Source organism: Syngnathus scovelli, chromosome 4 (genome assembly GCF_024217435.2).
Source record: "Syngnathus scovelli strain Florida chromosome 4, RoL_Ssco_1.2, whole genome shotgun sequence".
In the NCBI taxonomy this organism is placed as follows: Eukaryota; Metazoa; Chordata; class Actinopteri; order Syngnathiformes; family Syngnathidae; genus Syngnathus; species Syngnathus scovelli.
In genome coordinates, this window is record NC_090850.1 from 10,142,839 (window position 1) to 10,158,053 (window position 15,215).

Here is a 15,215-nt window from a genome sequence, read left to right on the forward strand (position 1 = left end):
CTAAGTTAACAAATGACACATATAAGGGAGCTAATTGCATTCAGTGGCATATTTTCGTAATTACAAACCCCTACCCACCATCGCCACCCGCTTGATTGAAGTGTTAGCCTCTTTAAGTATTATCACAAGACACGTGACAGCAAACTGTTAATCAGGAAGGGGCTGTGCTTCCTTCCCCAGCTGCCTCTGTTTATTTGCTCTACATCTGTTTGAAGTGTGTCTATGCTTGAGTAACAGCGTTGCACCGGTCTCGGAAATGTTTGTATAGAGACGGCATAGGTCTCCCGGAATTGTTGGTAGTCCTTGTAGCGATAACGTTGAGCATTTGTGTGTTTTCCTAAGCTTATTTGTCCTATACACACGTTTGAGGGTACATTTAGATTAATTCTAGTCCGTGCTCTGAAATGTGAATAACATGGCTCACTTTCCATTCTTATTAAACAATCCTGTTACATCTGTCATGGGAAATGATGCCATGAGTTCTGCTGGATTAATGTCATCGTGCCTGGAGCATGCCAAGTAGCTTTTTCACTGTGTTGCGACTTCCCTGACTTCCACTCCTCCTCCTTCCCCCTCACATTCATGCACTAAAAAGGGCAAGTACATCTACTTTGTAATATATATACTTTGTCTCTCACCACTTCACCTTCTCTCCTTGCCATTTCTCACCCGTCAGTCGACAGGATATATTCTGACATTTGGCAGGCCCATCAGCATTTTTCCTCCTCTCAGTTTTACAGCCAGCCAGTGTGCGGAGCCCCAAACATAACCTTGAGCCAAGTTAACCTTGAGCAAATGAGCTACTTAACCACTCCCAAGGGAATCAATCCTCTGATTATTTTCCAGTCGCCGTGTTCATCGTAAGCACCCCGTCGCACATGTCTAATGAAGAGATACTGCTTGCTAAACTATTCATCAGGAAATATCACTAACTACTTTTTAAACCCCAGCTGTTAATTCTATTCCACTTGCTCCGTAGCCGTCCCACTGCAAACGTGCACTCACGCAAATAACGTTTGGTTTGGGCTTTTGTCCAAAGTAGTAAGAATTATGTGCAGTGGGAGTAGAGGCGCAAAAGTCTGCCAGCGTTTGTGCTTGCACTCCTCCCCCACACAGAGCAGACACAAAAAGAGGAACGCTAGACTGGTGGAAGACCACTCAGTCTTTCAAACAGTGTGATACAAATAAGATTATTTTTTTGCTGATGCAATACCATATCAAATCCAACACTGTTAATAACAAACTGCATGAAGAAAGTCTTTGAATATGAATCTGCCACCCCCCCTTGCAAAAAAAAAATATACATCACTATCATGTCTTGTCTAATAAAGCTGTCTGAGATTTGGCTCAATCCACAAGAGGATGTTAAATATTTGAAAGCAAGAAAGAAACCCAAACGCTATGAAAGGATTTATTGCGTATTTCTGCATGTCCTAAAAATGGTAACATTAATTATTCAGGAAGGTTCCGTTCCCGTATCAGCGATTTGTCTGAGCAGCTTGCACAATCAATATGGAGTCGAATATGTTCTCATCTTGGTTGTATTGCCTCGTTTTTTAATGCTATGCTACGGCTGCTCAATCACTTAAAGGAAAAAGCTGAAGGGCTGTAAATGCAAGCAGACGTGGATCAGTGGACTCACAATGCTCTCCCATGAGTCTTAACAATATGTGCATGTTACAACATTTCTGTGATCCTTTCTTCCCTTATATTGTCTTACCTCATGCCTAAATGTCTTGCTTATGTACCAAGTATGTGTGTTTTTTAAACCCTGAAAAGTGCCTTCGAAATCTTCTAGTCGGATGCATACCTATTTATACCCATACAACTAGTTCTGTCTGGGAGTGGTGAGTGAATGGCCTGCCGCATTGGCTCCTTTCCCTAGAGATGAGTCTTGTACTTGAGCTGAATGTTAAACAACAAGCACCACTGTACTTCACCGTCCAGGGACAAAGCAATACACAAAGCTTTCCATTCTGACCTCTAGTGTGTGTGGAGAGTGTGCAGATTTGGTGTTCCCTCTATATCAGTGTTTGTGAGGATAGTGCCTGCAGGGGTGTCAGCGTAGGTTTAAGATATGCAGCTTGCTGTCAGTACCGACACATTTTTCCCTCTGCACTGCTGCACAGATATGCAAATGGAGGCTCCTCAGAATGCAGAGTACCGGATCAGCTTCAATTTATTCCATTCTGCTCTCTTTTTTTTTTTCCTTTCTCCCATCCCCTCTCCCTGCTATCTATGTTCTAGCTTTGGTTTTCTGTTTGGTCTTTGCTGTTCAGTTCATGGCATCTGCCCCCAATGAGGAATTCCTGAGAGGTGAAGAGATTTCAACTGCAAAGCGTCAAGTTGAGGTTTAGTGCAAAGACGTAAAATGGGATGTCGGTGTGTGTTTTAAAGCACACATGCTCTTGTTTATATAGTTATGTTTGTGTTATTGCCGATGTTTCTGTTGCATTGTTATTTTATGTTATGTTTTTATAAAGCGCTTTCCTACCGCTCGGCATGAATACGATAGATAGATAGATAGATAGATAGATAGATAGATAGATAGATAGATAGATAGATAGATAGATAGATAGATAGATGGATAGATGGATAGATGGATAGATGGATAGATGGATAGATAGATAGATAGATAGATAGATAGATGTGCGTGTGCGCATATATGTATATGTAGTATGATCTAGTTTGTGATGTCCATATGTTAATTACCACAAAGGTAACAGTCTTTGTTACTAGTGGTAAAATACAATTAGTAAGTTGCCAAGCTGCTCTCAAAAAGGCTATCTCACCAACACGTAGTGTCATCATTAATCTAGTCTCAGCATAATCTAAATGCCGATGTCGATCCTCTGTGATCCATTCCCAGCCCACACTACATTTACATTCTAATTAGATGAAACCGAGGCTGTTTTATAAGGACCCTTTGTAATAATGCGGTTGTACTAGAATAGAATAAAGAATGTATATCGTTTTAAAGCCTCTGCATTCAAATGTATGTGTCATGTAAAAGGAGGATTTCTGCTCTCAAGAGGATGAATGATGGATGAATGGAATACTAAGAACAGGAGATATGATGTCAAAGTAGTAATGAAAGTGTGATGCTATATATATATATATCACACATTTCCACAGATATGTATGTATAAATGACATGTAATTGCATCGTAATAGGATTATTTTAGGCATTCCTCTGATGAAAGACTATTTTTTGCCACATCCCATTATACAAGTCTAACTGATTAAAATACTCTGGATGTGGATTCTCGACCTTGCCATAACTAACAGTGGAATTCGAGAGGTCCAACATAATCCAAGGCATGGGTAAAAAAAAAAATCCATGGAAAATAAATAAAACTAAATTAAGCAATCCCAGGGTCAACCTGTCACCAAAACCTTTAGTAGAATACAAAACTGTTAAATAAACTTTTATTACTCACGTAATGAAGAAACTATTTAGAGGTTTTTCAGCAGCAAAATGTACAGTAGCAGCTCACAAGAATTCTAAAAACATCTACAACATCTGATAACAAGAGCGAGATTGCATGTGGCAACTGTCTGTGAATAATACATTCTACAGCTGTCACCAAAAGTATTGGCTTCCACATTTTCCTGGCCATGAACCAAAAATATTACTATTTTTGTTATTTTTTTCCTGACCACAAGGTGCTCAATCATTCTCAAAAAAATCATTGTCTGTCACCAAACAGTTCTTGAATGGGTGGGAGAAGTTTGCCTTGGAATCATTTTAACATGGCCCGCTGAACTTATCCAACTGTTTTGCCCAATAGTGTGCTAATGCTGCATCTTGCATATGAATTGACACACACATACTACACCTAAATCTCGATTTTACGTGGACTTTGGGGTCCAGAATTTGGGAATCGCGTTAACCCCGAAAGTGTCTTGCATAGAAAGTCTTGTTTTTTTTAGAAAGGCATGTCAAAGGATGCTTTACTGTTGGCATAGCACAAGCCTGATGGTTGTCCCCATCTTTTGTTTTGCAGTTAAGCATTTTTTGCGATTGCCTAGGAAAAAGGATTCATCAGAAAATGAATTCACCCTAATACATACTTCAGAATTGACATCACTCTACCCTTTGCAGAATATCATTCTGTCCCTGTTGTTTTTCTTGGAGTGAATGGACATATTTTCGTATTTATTTTAGTCCGGACTGTTTGTGCCCATTCACCAAACAGCAGTTCAGAGTACCCTCACTTTTTGCAGTCATTGCAGGGGGTGATGCAGAGTTCTCTTTTTGCAAACTCCCTCATCTTCTTGCTGCGGGACTTCAATCGTCAGACAGGCAATCATAGTGAGATCTGAAAAGGTGTGAATGTGATGAAGGTCGTCGTTCCTCAGAAACTTAAACCTGGAATTGAATTTTTAGTCTGTGTCAAAGCTTCTGTGCATTTGATTGACTGTTATTTTCAATGTCGCCACATCACACTTCAGCGATTCATATTTGGAATTGCGGCAAAACCTCTGGCCCGACTTCAAATATCATTACAGAACCTCGCATACTACGAGAGTGCAGTGGAGGATGCACTGTTGAGATGATCACGCTCAAATCTCACCTCGTTTGTTCGGTGCTTATTTGTAATGGAGAAGCAATGGAGGCTTGGCCAAGCCAAGCAAGGGCAGGGCGGTGCAGGCCGAGCGGGTGATCAACAGGTGAATAGGCACAGCGTCTGCTGTGATGCATCGATCTGTCGTTGTGAAGAAGGAGCCGAGCTGAGAAGCGAAGCTCTCGATTTCCCAGTGAATATCTGTTTGCTTAACAGATGAATCTACACGTTCACAATCACAACTATGGTGAGCTGTGGTCTGAAATGATTTCCCCCCAGAATGTATCAAGGCTCTCCCTTAGAGATACAAGCATGTTCATCTAAGTGCTGTTCATAGTAGAAATGCTGCTCTTCAACATTGAAAGTGGCCAGATGAGATGGTTTTGGCATCTGGTTAGAATTCCCCCTGGAGATCGCCCAGCTCACGTGTTCTGGGCATGAGTGACTGAGATGAGGCCCCAGGGAAAAACAAAGACAAGGAAGAGCTGGACAAAGTGCTCGAGGATAGGAAAGTCTGGGCTTTTCTGCTTAGGTGACCCCGCGACCCCGCAACCTGACAAGTGGAAGAAAATGGATGAATGGAATTAAACTGCAGCAAGAAATGTCAGTAGCAGTGTATGTAGCAAAAGAAACACTATTCATGTGTCATCAAATATCTATATATTGCCACATGAGAATTCAATAAATATGGTTGAATAATAAATTAAATATTATACTCTGTATTCCATTTGTCACAGATCATAATAGTCTGATTTCCGTAGAATAGTAGGAGCTTTTGTGTGATTTTAGAGAGATGTTAAGAACATTTTCTCTCAAAGAGATGGAACCTGGACCTTCCCAGCCAATTTTGTCATTTCAAAGTTATGTGTGACAAGAAAAGTCTTCTTTACCACCCACTTTCTGAAACGGCTGGAAGTCTTCAAATCTGGATCCAATTGGCTTTGACCTGGTATTTCCACATTACTGTTTATGGTTTAACTCTTGGATTATGCACACTCATTTTAGGAGGCTTTATTTTTCTCTCATATGGATATGCCTACTTTGCTGTGAGTAACGGCAGTTAAAACAACATGCAACAAGACTCGGGCTTGGTGACATCTCATTGCTGGAACTGTAGATGTTATGACAGAAGCTAATGTAAACAGAATAAAACATCTTATGAATGACTGCCCTGATTTTCTCTCGTCTTTTGGTCGGTGTCACCATGTTTCCCCATTAGCATCACTATCGCTTCAGGCTGAGAGTATCGTTAACATTCACAAACTAACCAGTTTTGTGCACCTTTTGCAAAAAATCTATTTATAGAGTACATACTGAAAATGTGTTATTCTTTTAGTATATTGATGATTTTCATTTGATGCTTCGTAGTTATTACTACTTCCTCTCTTCCACTTTAGTAAAAGCTGAACCAGTCAATAATAAACAGTTCATATCTGAATGTGTCTGCAAACTTCTTTGCACTGATTGCATTTGGGTTTACTGTAGACCCAGAACGTCTCAGTTAGAGTCAGAGGGGATGAAATGAGGAATACTTATTTAAAGCTGTCGCAGAGGATTGAATTATTGTAGCAATATTGTGGTTACTTCAAGAGTATTTAAGATTTGGACTGCTACTTATACACTGAGTCAGTAAGTTGTGTGTGTACAGTATGTGTTTTGAAAAGCAGACATTCTTTTAGTAGCATGATGTTGAGATTAGGACTTCTGTCTTGTGATCCACTTTGTTTACCATTTCAGACAAATCTATAACTAAATATTGAAACTCACTTGAGAATTTGCGAATGCTTATGGATTTGATGCCAGGATTTCATCATAGGCAGATGGCAGCTTCTTCTTCCTCAACAGCACTTTGAAACAGTAATTCACATCTTGGTTGGATTACTATAATGTACTTTATTTTGGAGTCAGACAGTCCTCTAGCAAGTTGGTGCAAAATTAGGCTCACCTCCTAACTGGTGCTTGTAAGAGGGAGCACAAAACACCTACTTCACTGGCTCCCTGTACATTTTAGTTATTTTCAAGATTCTGTTATTTGTTTTCAAATCTTTAAATGTTCTCGCCCCACCTTACCTCTCTAAGCTTCTTCTATTCTATATTCTTTGGCTGATGACACAACATGAGACTATGTTTTGGTTTCACTCTTTTTCTGTTTCATACTGTCTTCATTATTAATGGACCCTTTCAAAGTTTGTAAACAATATGGTGGCATTTGAGGGGATGAGAATATAAATGTGCTTTAAGATTATATTTTTAATCTGTTCTTATTTCGGTCTTTGAATTGAAAATGCATTTTAAAAATAAAATGCGTGTGCGTTCTGTGTGAATGTGTGCATTGTGTATTGTTGGAATGTCAACTGCTAAGTAAATATTTTAATATTGTTTGATTTATTCTTTGAAGCATTCATTTGTTCTGTACAAAGTCTTGATTTTAATGAGCGTAATACTCAGTCATAGGCGTTAAAGCAATTGTACTAGTAAGGTTGCAATTTTGTATTTTGCACATTTCCGGGTAAACCAAGTTAACCATGTTAAGAATGGAAAGAAAATTAAAGAAATTAATTTCCACTATAACAACCCCAGTGAGGAAGCTGATGATGTTTTGCTTTTGGCGCGCAATAAATCCCATGTGAAGGGAAAATAATTACACTATTGATGCAATAGAAATGCATTGAAATAACAAATTAGGAACCTGAAGTGATGATTATGTTGTGTAATTGAACGTTTTTTCTTAATCCTATTACAAATTATACTGCAAAATGTTCTTGACAAAAGGTCCAAACTATCTAAGTTTGATAGGTCGGTAGCTCCATTTGAAGTATCTTAATTATTAACTTTAAAGGGAAGATTTCTTTTTTTCCATCAGAAACTCTTTAATTGTTTTAAGATAGCATTTCTGATTTACCTGTTACTATACTATTGGGGGATTGAATAGTGGGCTATTGTACATGCAAAATTAAAAGGAATTTTTTTCACTACACATATATCATTAACTTAATTGACTCTTTGAGTCATTACAATTGTACATGCAATATTCAAGATTACTTTGTGTACATTCCGAATCTACTAAATGACTGTTAATGTGATGTTTTCATGATCTGCAGTCATCTCAGTAAAACGTGAATCACTAGCTTGTTAACACAGCATGGGAGCAGAATGATTGATAAGCGCTGGCTCATCTTCACCGACGACTCATGACTGCGCGGAAAGCTTGCTCCCTGTTATGGAATGTTTGATGCAAGTAATTTCAGCAGAAACTGACAATTTTGTGCAGTCTCTATGCATTATGTCTACACTGCTTAAAAAAAACCTTCACCAATGTTTGCATTTTTGTAAATAACACACTTCCAAATGAAGGACCAAACATCAGTGGTGCTCTGACAGAGTAGGACGTGTAACACATGGCTTCCAGAAGGAACGGCCATCTGCTCCTTCTTTTATATTCAACTGTGTTGTAAGTATATTTTTCGGGGGGGGACGAACACAAATTCACACGTTTGGAATTCCTGAATACAAAAATGCTTCTGGATGTTTCCGTTACATATTTTCAAACATGTTATAATTATATTTGTGCGTTATTAAGAGCAGCAAGTGAAGGACAACAGTAACAGACCTCTTGTTATCCCCCTATGAATTCACAATACCTAAAGCCTTTTGTACTGCTATCCTGTCTTAATAAGGTTGCAGCAGGCTCTTCTTGTTTATTTGCCTTTACAGTTGAAGGAACAATTATTGTCCTACGGCAAAGTGTACAAAATGCTAATGAACCTGAATGAGAACGAGATTACTTTTAAGACCTTACCAAATCATAAAATGGGGGGGGGGGGGGGGGGGGTTTAACAGAGATATAATACCCTTCAAGATTCCCTTCAAGACCAAAAACAGATATGGTTGAAGCTGCTGTTTGCTTTGGCAGTAACATAATTCAGCCATCATAATGTCATAACTACTCCACTACTTTAACCCAGCAACCAACAACACCTTTGCTTTCCATGACTTGTCAGACGCTGCTTCTCGTGTGAGTGGTGATGAGCTGTCATGCGCGTGACTAAACCATTTTAACATCCCACTGTTGGTTGGAGAAATCACTCAGCCATTGCAGTCTGTAAAAACAACTTGAGGCAACAAGGTTTTAGAGAGACCAAGAGATGCGGAGAGGCTGTTTCCTTTTCAGTGGGATGTGTTCTTCATGCTTCTCCCAAAGCCTTTGCACACAAGTCTCAAACAGCTCCTTCTCTAGCCATTTGGAAATGAACTCGGTCACACGCATAGAAAGGGAATCTAAATTAGGTGTGACTAACAGCAAGATGAGAATCCAAGATGGGGGCTTTCCACTCACTGTTTTGCTGTTGTCTCATGGCTCTAAGGGTTTATATTCCCATCCGCTAGAGCGTCCTCAGCTTGGTTGCACATTTCAAACTCCATTAGCTGGAGGTTTAGGATCAGAAAAAGAAAACTGTCTTCCGCTGGGCAAGGAAATGTGTTCTTTTGAAAGCAACTGCCACTGTATTTTGAGATAGTAACGCCTACATGATCTTGGCTCGAAGTACTCACTAGAGATGTTTTTCGAAGGCTTTCTAAGGACTAGATGTTCCAACTGTCCTGGGGCTTTAAAATGAAATATCATATTCAATTAACCTATGAGTTCAGTTTTGTTCAGCACAGGATGGTAAACTCTGATTTGGCTTGTGCTCCTTCTGGGGTGTGTTGGCGGCATTGGGATAGGCTTGATAGTTGAAACGGCAATGAATTATTCAAATATGTGTATATGTATAGTGTGTGTGTGTGTATATACTATATAGTATGTTTATGTATATATAAATATGTATCTTGTATATACACACACACACGCGTGTGTGTGTCCATGTGTGTGTACTAATTATCAAAGAATTATTTCAATCATTAATACGAGGTCGATGGTGGTCTTGTGTGTTATTCATGTCACTGGCAATGTCAATATCAATGTTGATGCCTTTTGTTTTTTTCTCATGACTGCCCAGGAGTTCTCATGGGATTATGGTTTGCAGCACCAGTGAGCTTTAGTCTTCAATGATATAGTATATTGGGAAAATAATTAGTAAATATGTTACACAGTGTTCGGGTGTCTGAATGAGCATCTGTGTTGAAGAGCTTGTTGTACAATCTTGATGATGGAGACAACCTGTGCTCTTTTAATGGCCTCTATTTTTTCTCGCACACTCCAAGCAGTGCAGCAATCAATGGGAAATTATCTCAGCCAATCGATGATCCAGCCTTTTATACTTCACCCTCTTGCTAGCTCTCCTGCTGTCCTCCTGAGCCTTTCGCCTCCACGCCTCCCTCTCTTTGTCCCTCGGCAGTTTCAAAACCATTAACGATATTCATCCGCACAGACAGACTGACCCTGCTCTTAAAATAGTGGAATACACGCACTGCTCGTTCATGGTTCCATGTTCACAGATTTTTGCCATGTGTAAAATTAAAATAATAATAATAATGAAGTGTGGTTATTGTTGGCTATTCAGATTAATACAAACATACGTACATGACGTTAAAGTCCTCTCTAACTCTATTATTTGACTCTCCAGTGCTGTTTTTACAGCTCACAAGACTTCCTTATTTTCTGACTCAGGGTGCAGTTGTGCAGAGAAATCAATTAATCTTTACTGAGGAAACTACTTGTCACCATAACCTTCACAATCTGAATCGTTACTCATATTCAAAACCTTTACATTTTTAACATTAGATTGTGCAACTAAATCAATTGAACTGCTCTTAAAATTTCAGTACTGCACTCCATTTTGATACACCAATTGAAAACATTATTCGAAAGCAAATTTTATGAGATGGCATTACAGCCAGATACCCTGAAAATTAGTGGTTAGCTTTGTCAGTAAGAATGCTATAGTGTACAGTAGATGTAGTTTACCATGATGCAAAATTACCGTATTTTCCGGACTATAAGTCGCTCCGGAGTATAAGTCGCACCAGCCATAAAATGCCCCAAAAAGTGAAAAAAAACATATATAAGTCGCTCCGGAGTATAAGTCGCATTTTGGGGGCAATTTATTCGACAAAATCCCACACCAAAAACAGTCATGAACGAGCAACAACAGGCTAAACGATAGCAACAACAGGCTAAACGATAGGTATGCTAACGTGACAAACACAAACAAAGAGCTGAGAACGGGCCTGACGTAACATATAGAGTGATTAAGGACAACTATTACATGAATAACATGTTTATAAAACCATCAGTGTCACTCCAATTCATTAAATAGCAACAACAGGCTAAACGATAGGTATGCTAACGTGACAAACTCAAAGAAAGAGCTGAGAACGGGCCTGACGTAACATATAGAGTGATTAAGGACAACTATTACATGAATAACATGTTTATAAAACCATCGGTGTCACTCCAATTCATTAAATAGCAACAACAGGCTAAACGATAGGTATGCTAACTTGACAAACACAAACAAAGAGCTGAGAACGGGCCTGACGTAACATATAGAGTGATTAAGGACAACTATTACATGAATAACATGTTTATAAAACCATCGGTGTCACTCCAATTCATTAAATCCATCGATCGATCTTTGTCAACAATGGGTGCGCACGGCTGAGGGCGCTTGCGCTTCAAAATATTCCACAGGCTCATATAACGATAGATAAACTATATTTTAAATAACTATAATACAAGCCAATAATATTATCAAACCATCCGTGCACTTTAATTCCATTAAATCCATCGATCAAATTCCTCGTCCTTTGTCAACATCGCCGCGCGTGCGCCCTGACGTCACCCTCGTCTTTATTCCACAGATCTACTATATAACTATATTGTAGCATTAACAAAGTACAAGGATAGACGTAGGTTTGGTAAACGGCTCTTTATTAAACAAAACAAACTTCCAAGCGTGTGGCGGCGTGGACTTCCAGACAGACCGGGCGTGCGTAATGGCCATGTCCGAGCCCCGCGCACCGTTCGCGGACAACCACTCGGCCGATCGTCGGCCCCCGACTCAGTAGAGACCGGGCGTGCGTAAAAGCCATAATAGTTTTTCAAACCTTCTATGTCACTCCAAATCCTTAATTCCTTCAAACTCTTTGTCCTCCGTGTCACTTAGAAATGATCACCGCTAATGATGCCGGTCGTCCTTGTGTGGGCACGTTTGTATGTAAACAACCGGCGCGCCGCGCTACTGACGTCACTTGAAATAGTAATCCATTGGTACATCACGGTTCTCCAAACTTTCTTTCTGCTGCTCGATTACTGTTTTCAGCTGCATATTTTACAACTTGAAGTTTGTAACCTGTAAAATATGAGTTTCTTTTTGGTGCCATTTTTCTTAAGCCCACCCAGTTGATGAGTCACGGCCAACGGTAAAATTTAGAGCGCCCTCATCCAGTTTCGTCTGAAAATATAATTTTTTTTGGTTGTTTTATCAAAGTCAAAGTCTGCTTTATCGTCGATATATTTTTTTTATATACTAAGACACACAAAGAGATTGAAATTACATTTCCTCTATCCCTCGGTGAGATAGTACACATATGCATACAAGCAACACAAAAAAAACCAAGAAGGCACTAACAATGAATAAATAAGAGTATTGAATAAATGATAAATAAACAAATAATAATAAATAATAATAATAAATATAAGAGGAGCAAAAATGGAGCAAGTGTACATACAGCAGACAGTGGACTTGGATATGGTGCTTTAAAGTGTTAATTGCTTTATTTGATGTTTTCTCTATTTTTTATGTTTTGAATATGTTCAAGATAAAGAAATAAAAGCATGTGAAGTGATCAACTATACTAAAAATAACATGGGAAGTGGTCAACTATACTTGTAAGTGATGTCTTAATGATCAAGTAAAAATTTGTGAAAAAAAAACATATATAAGTCGCTCTTGAGTATAAGTCGCCCCCCCATCCAAACTATGAAAAAAACCGCGACTTATAGTCCGGAAATTACGGTATGTGACTGTTAATCGTTGGAGAAACAATTGTTTTGTTTCGTATTTGCAGGAAATCGTCACAGTATAGTTTTATTTTTTTTTACTCTTATGCCATACGTAATGTTGAGCGATTGGATTTCAAATGTACTAAGTGTACAATTTGACTAGTCTTACATTTCGGGAATCAGCTGGTTTGTTTTTTTATCTAACATTTCTCTCGAAACCATAGAATTCTTAAATGTTTACAGAGGTAGACAGAGTCTGTTGGCAAGAAACAACTTGACTGCTTAACTGTCATGCCACACAGGCCATGGTTTTTATTTTGCTGTTTGGTTTAAGTGGCAATGTGCCGATTCGCGCCATTGCAGGAATGTCTACTCACGCATACACACCTTTTGTTCTTTTATAATAAAGTGGCTCGATTGAGTTAATGAGCTCTTATCATCTAATATTTATTCCCTCTCAGAGGCGTGAGTAGAATGATGCTCACACGTATCATTCCAGATTTGAGTCTTCCACTTAATAAGCATTTTCCTCCCGGCCGTTTTTCATTGTGGTATTTCCACAGTTAAGCAGCACTTAGTGGTAACAGACCACTTTGATTGACAGCCATTCACAAGGCTTGGAAATGGTGAGCAAAGAGCACTTCTCTCAGGCACCTTGTTTATTCTGCTGCTACCCACTGAGTCTGGCCATAATGTGACAACATGAAGTGAGAGCGCAAATGAGAATCACCAACCTTGCCCATGCATTTTTTTTTTCCCCTTGGGTCAGCCATAGTGAAAACAGCCAGCTAATGTCAGTGTTGGACAACAGAACAGCCGTGTTTCACAGTGATGCACTAGACGCTTATCGGACTGGACACTTAACCCCGGGGCCAAAACCGTTGATCCGGCAGCAGTGGTTGTTTACTCGACAATAATGAGTCTACCTTTCAACGGCAATCTCATAAGATTCTTCTTTTTGTAAGAACCTGCTATTTTCCTCCCGACAAATGTTGTCGAGGTGGTAGTATCGTTTTATCACCATGGCAATTGCCAAAGCAATGAAAGGGCTTTGCAGCATTTAAAAGGCAATGTGCTTAACAGTTTGAGCAGGTGCACTTAACATATGCTCGGTGATGATATTCTGGTCTGTTCATTCTTGACATAGACAGGATTATTGGCCTACATATAGACTGTCGTGCTGACGTATGGATTGCACTAAAGCGTCACCTTCCCACTATGAATTGCTTACTGCTATTCCAAATCATTTGCTGTAGTGCCCCAATTCACTGTTGGTGTCTTTATGTCTTGTTTCCCCTAAACTATCTTTGGCGCCCGTGGCTCAGGCAGTATAGTGGGTCGTTCAGAAACCGGAGGGTCGATGGTTCGAAACCCAGCTCGTGTCATTGTGTTCTTGGGCAAAGACGTTTCACACATCTTACCTCAGGGACTACAGATGAAAAATAGCCCCTTGGCTAATTCTGCTGCATCTACAGAAATGCTCATTGATGTACACTGTCCCTGTCAAATAAACGAATAAAATAAATAAAAGCTTCACAACGAGAACAGGGTGAGATTGTAACGGTCAATATGGCACTTAACTGTTTTTGTATAGTCAGTATTTTTTTGATGGATGACTCATATTTTTAAAGCATTTTCAAACAAACTCCCTTAAATTTCTCTCCACACTGGTTCTCATTACTCAGAATACTGAAAAAAATCTCAGAATGCTTGTGAAGTGTAGTGATTGTGTGTGTGTCCATTTTGTGTTCATTTTACTGAAGATGTCCTGCCAGTTGTTGGGTGGAAGAAAATCATTTCACAGTGAATGAAAAGAAAAAACTGCTGATCAACCGCAAGCCTTTCTTTTAAATGCATTCATTGTAGTCGCTGTGCATGGGGCTTTCCCACTAAATAGTTTGATTAAACAGACACTGCCATGCTTCTTGTGAATGTTTTGCACTCATTTATAATCTTTAGTAATCACAGAGAGACTTCCATTAGGGTAACGAGAGGCAACGCATGGATTAACACACTTATTTTTTCTTATTTTGTATTCAACTTTGAATGGGAAAATGCAGTTTTGCAAAAATGTGCATGTTGTTTACACTCTAAATGCAAATGTACGGACATTATGGTTTCCTTTCATCAATATGCATTAAAGCAGGGGTGTCAAACTAATTTTTGTCGCGAGCTGCATCATAGTTTCCTTCAGAGGGCCAAAACAGTTCAAATATTTTTTAAAAATGAATGGAAATAAAAATTGCTAGCAATAACTCTATTTTTTAAAAGTGAACTCAATTTTTAATTTAGTATTGGCACATGAAGTCGATGCACAATTTGTCTCTGTGGGCCACATAAAATGATGTGTCGGACCATATCTGGCCCCCGGGCCTTGAGTTTGACACCCATGCATTAAAGCATTGAATTTTGATCAATGGAAGTGCTGTATATATACTGTACACGCAACAATAGCTAAAGTGTGTTTATCCAACATTTAATACACAAACACAGTCAGATTAAGGTGTTTACAAGCATTTTAAAAGCAAGTCTGGTTTGCTTTAACACAATTGCCTGATATTGTCAAGTGTGTGTTGCTCTTTTTTTTTTTGTAGTCTTACAGAAAACGCTCCAGTAACCAGGAGTAGCATAGGAAAGCTGAAAAAAAAAAAACTTAGCAGACCCTTGGTGGGAACCCATCTGCTTTATTGGCACGGACTTTT

General features: G+C 39.1%; 1 protein-coding gene across 3 annotated transcripts in view; it reads left to right on the top strand.

Moving 5' to 3' along the window:
- The window catches only part of trip4 (thyroid hormone receptor interactor 4), a 57,882-nt gene that overhangs the window by 37,806 nt on the left and 4,861 nt on the right, over positions 1-15,215 (top strand). The window lies entirely within an intron of this gene.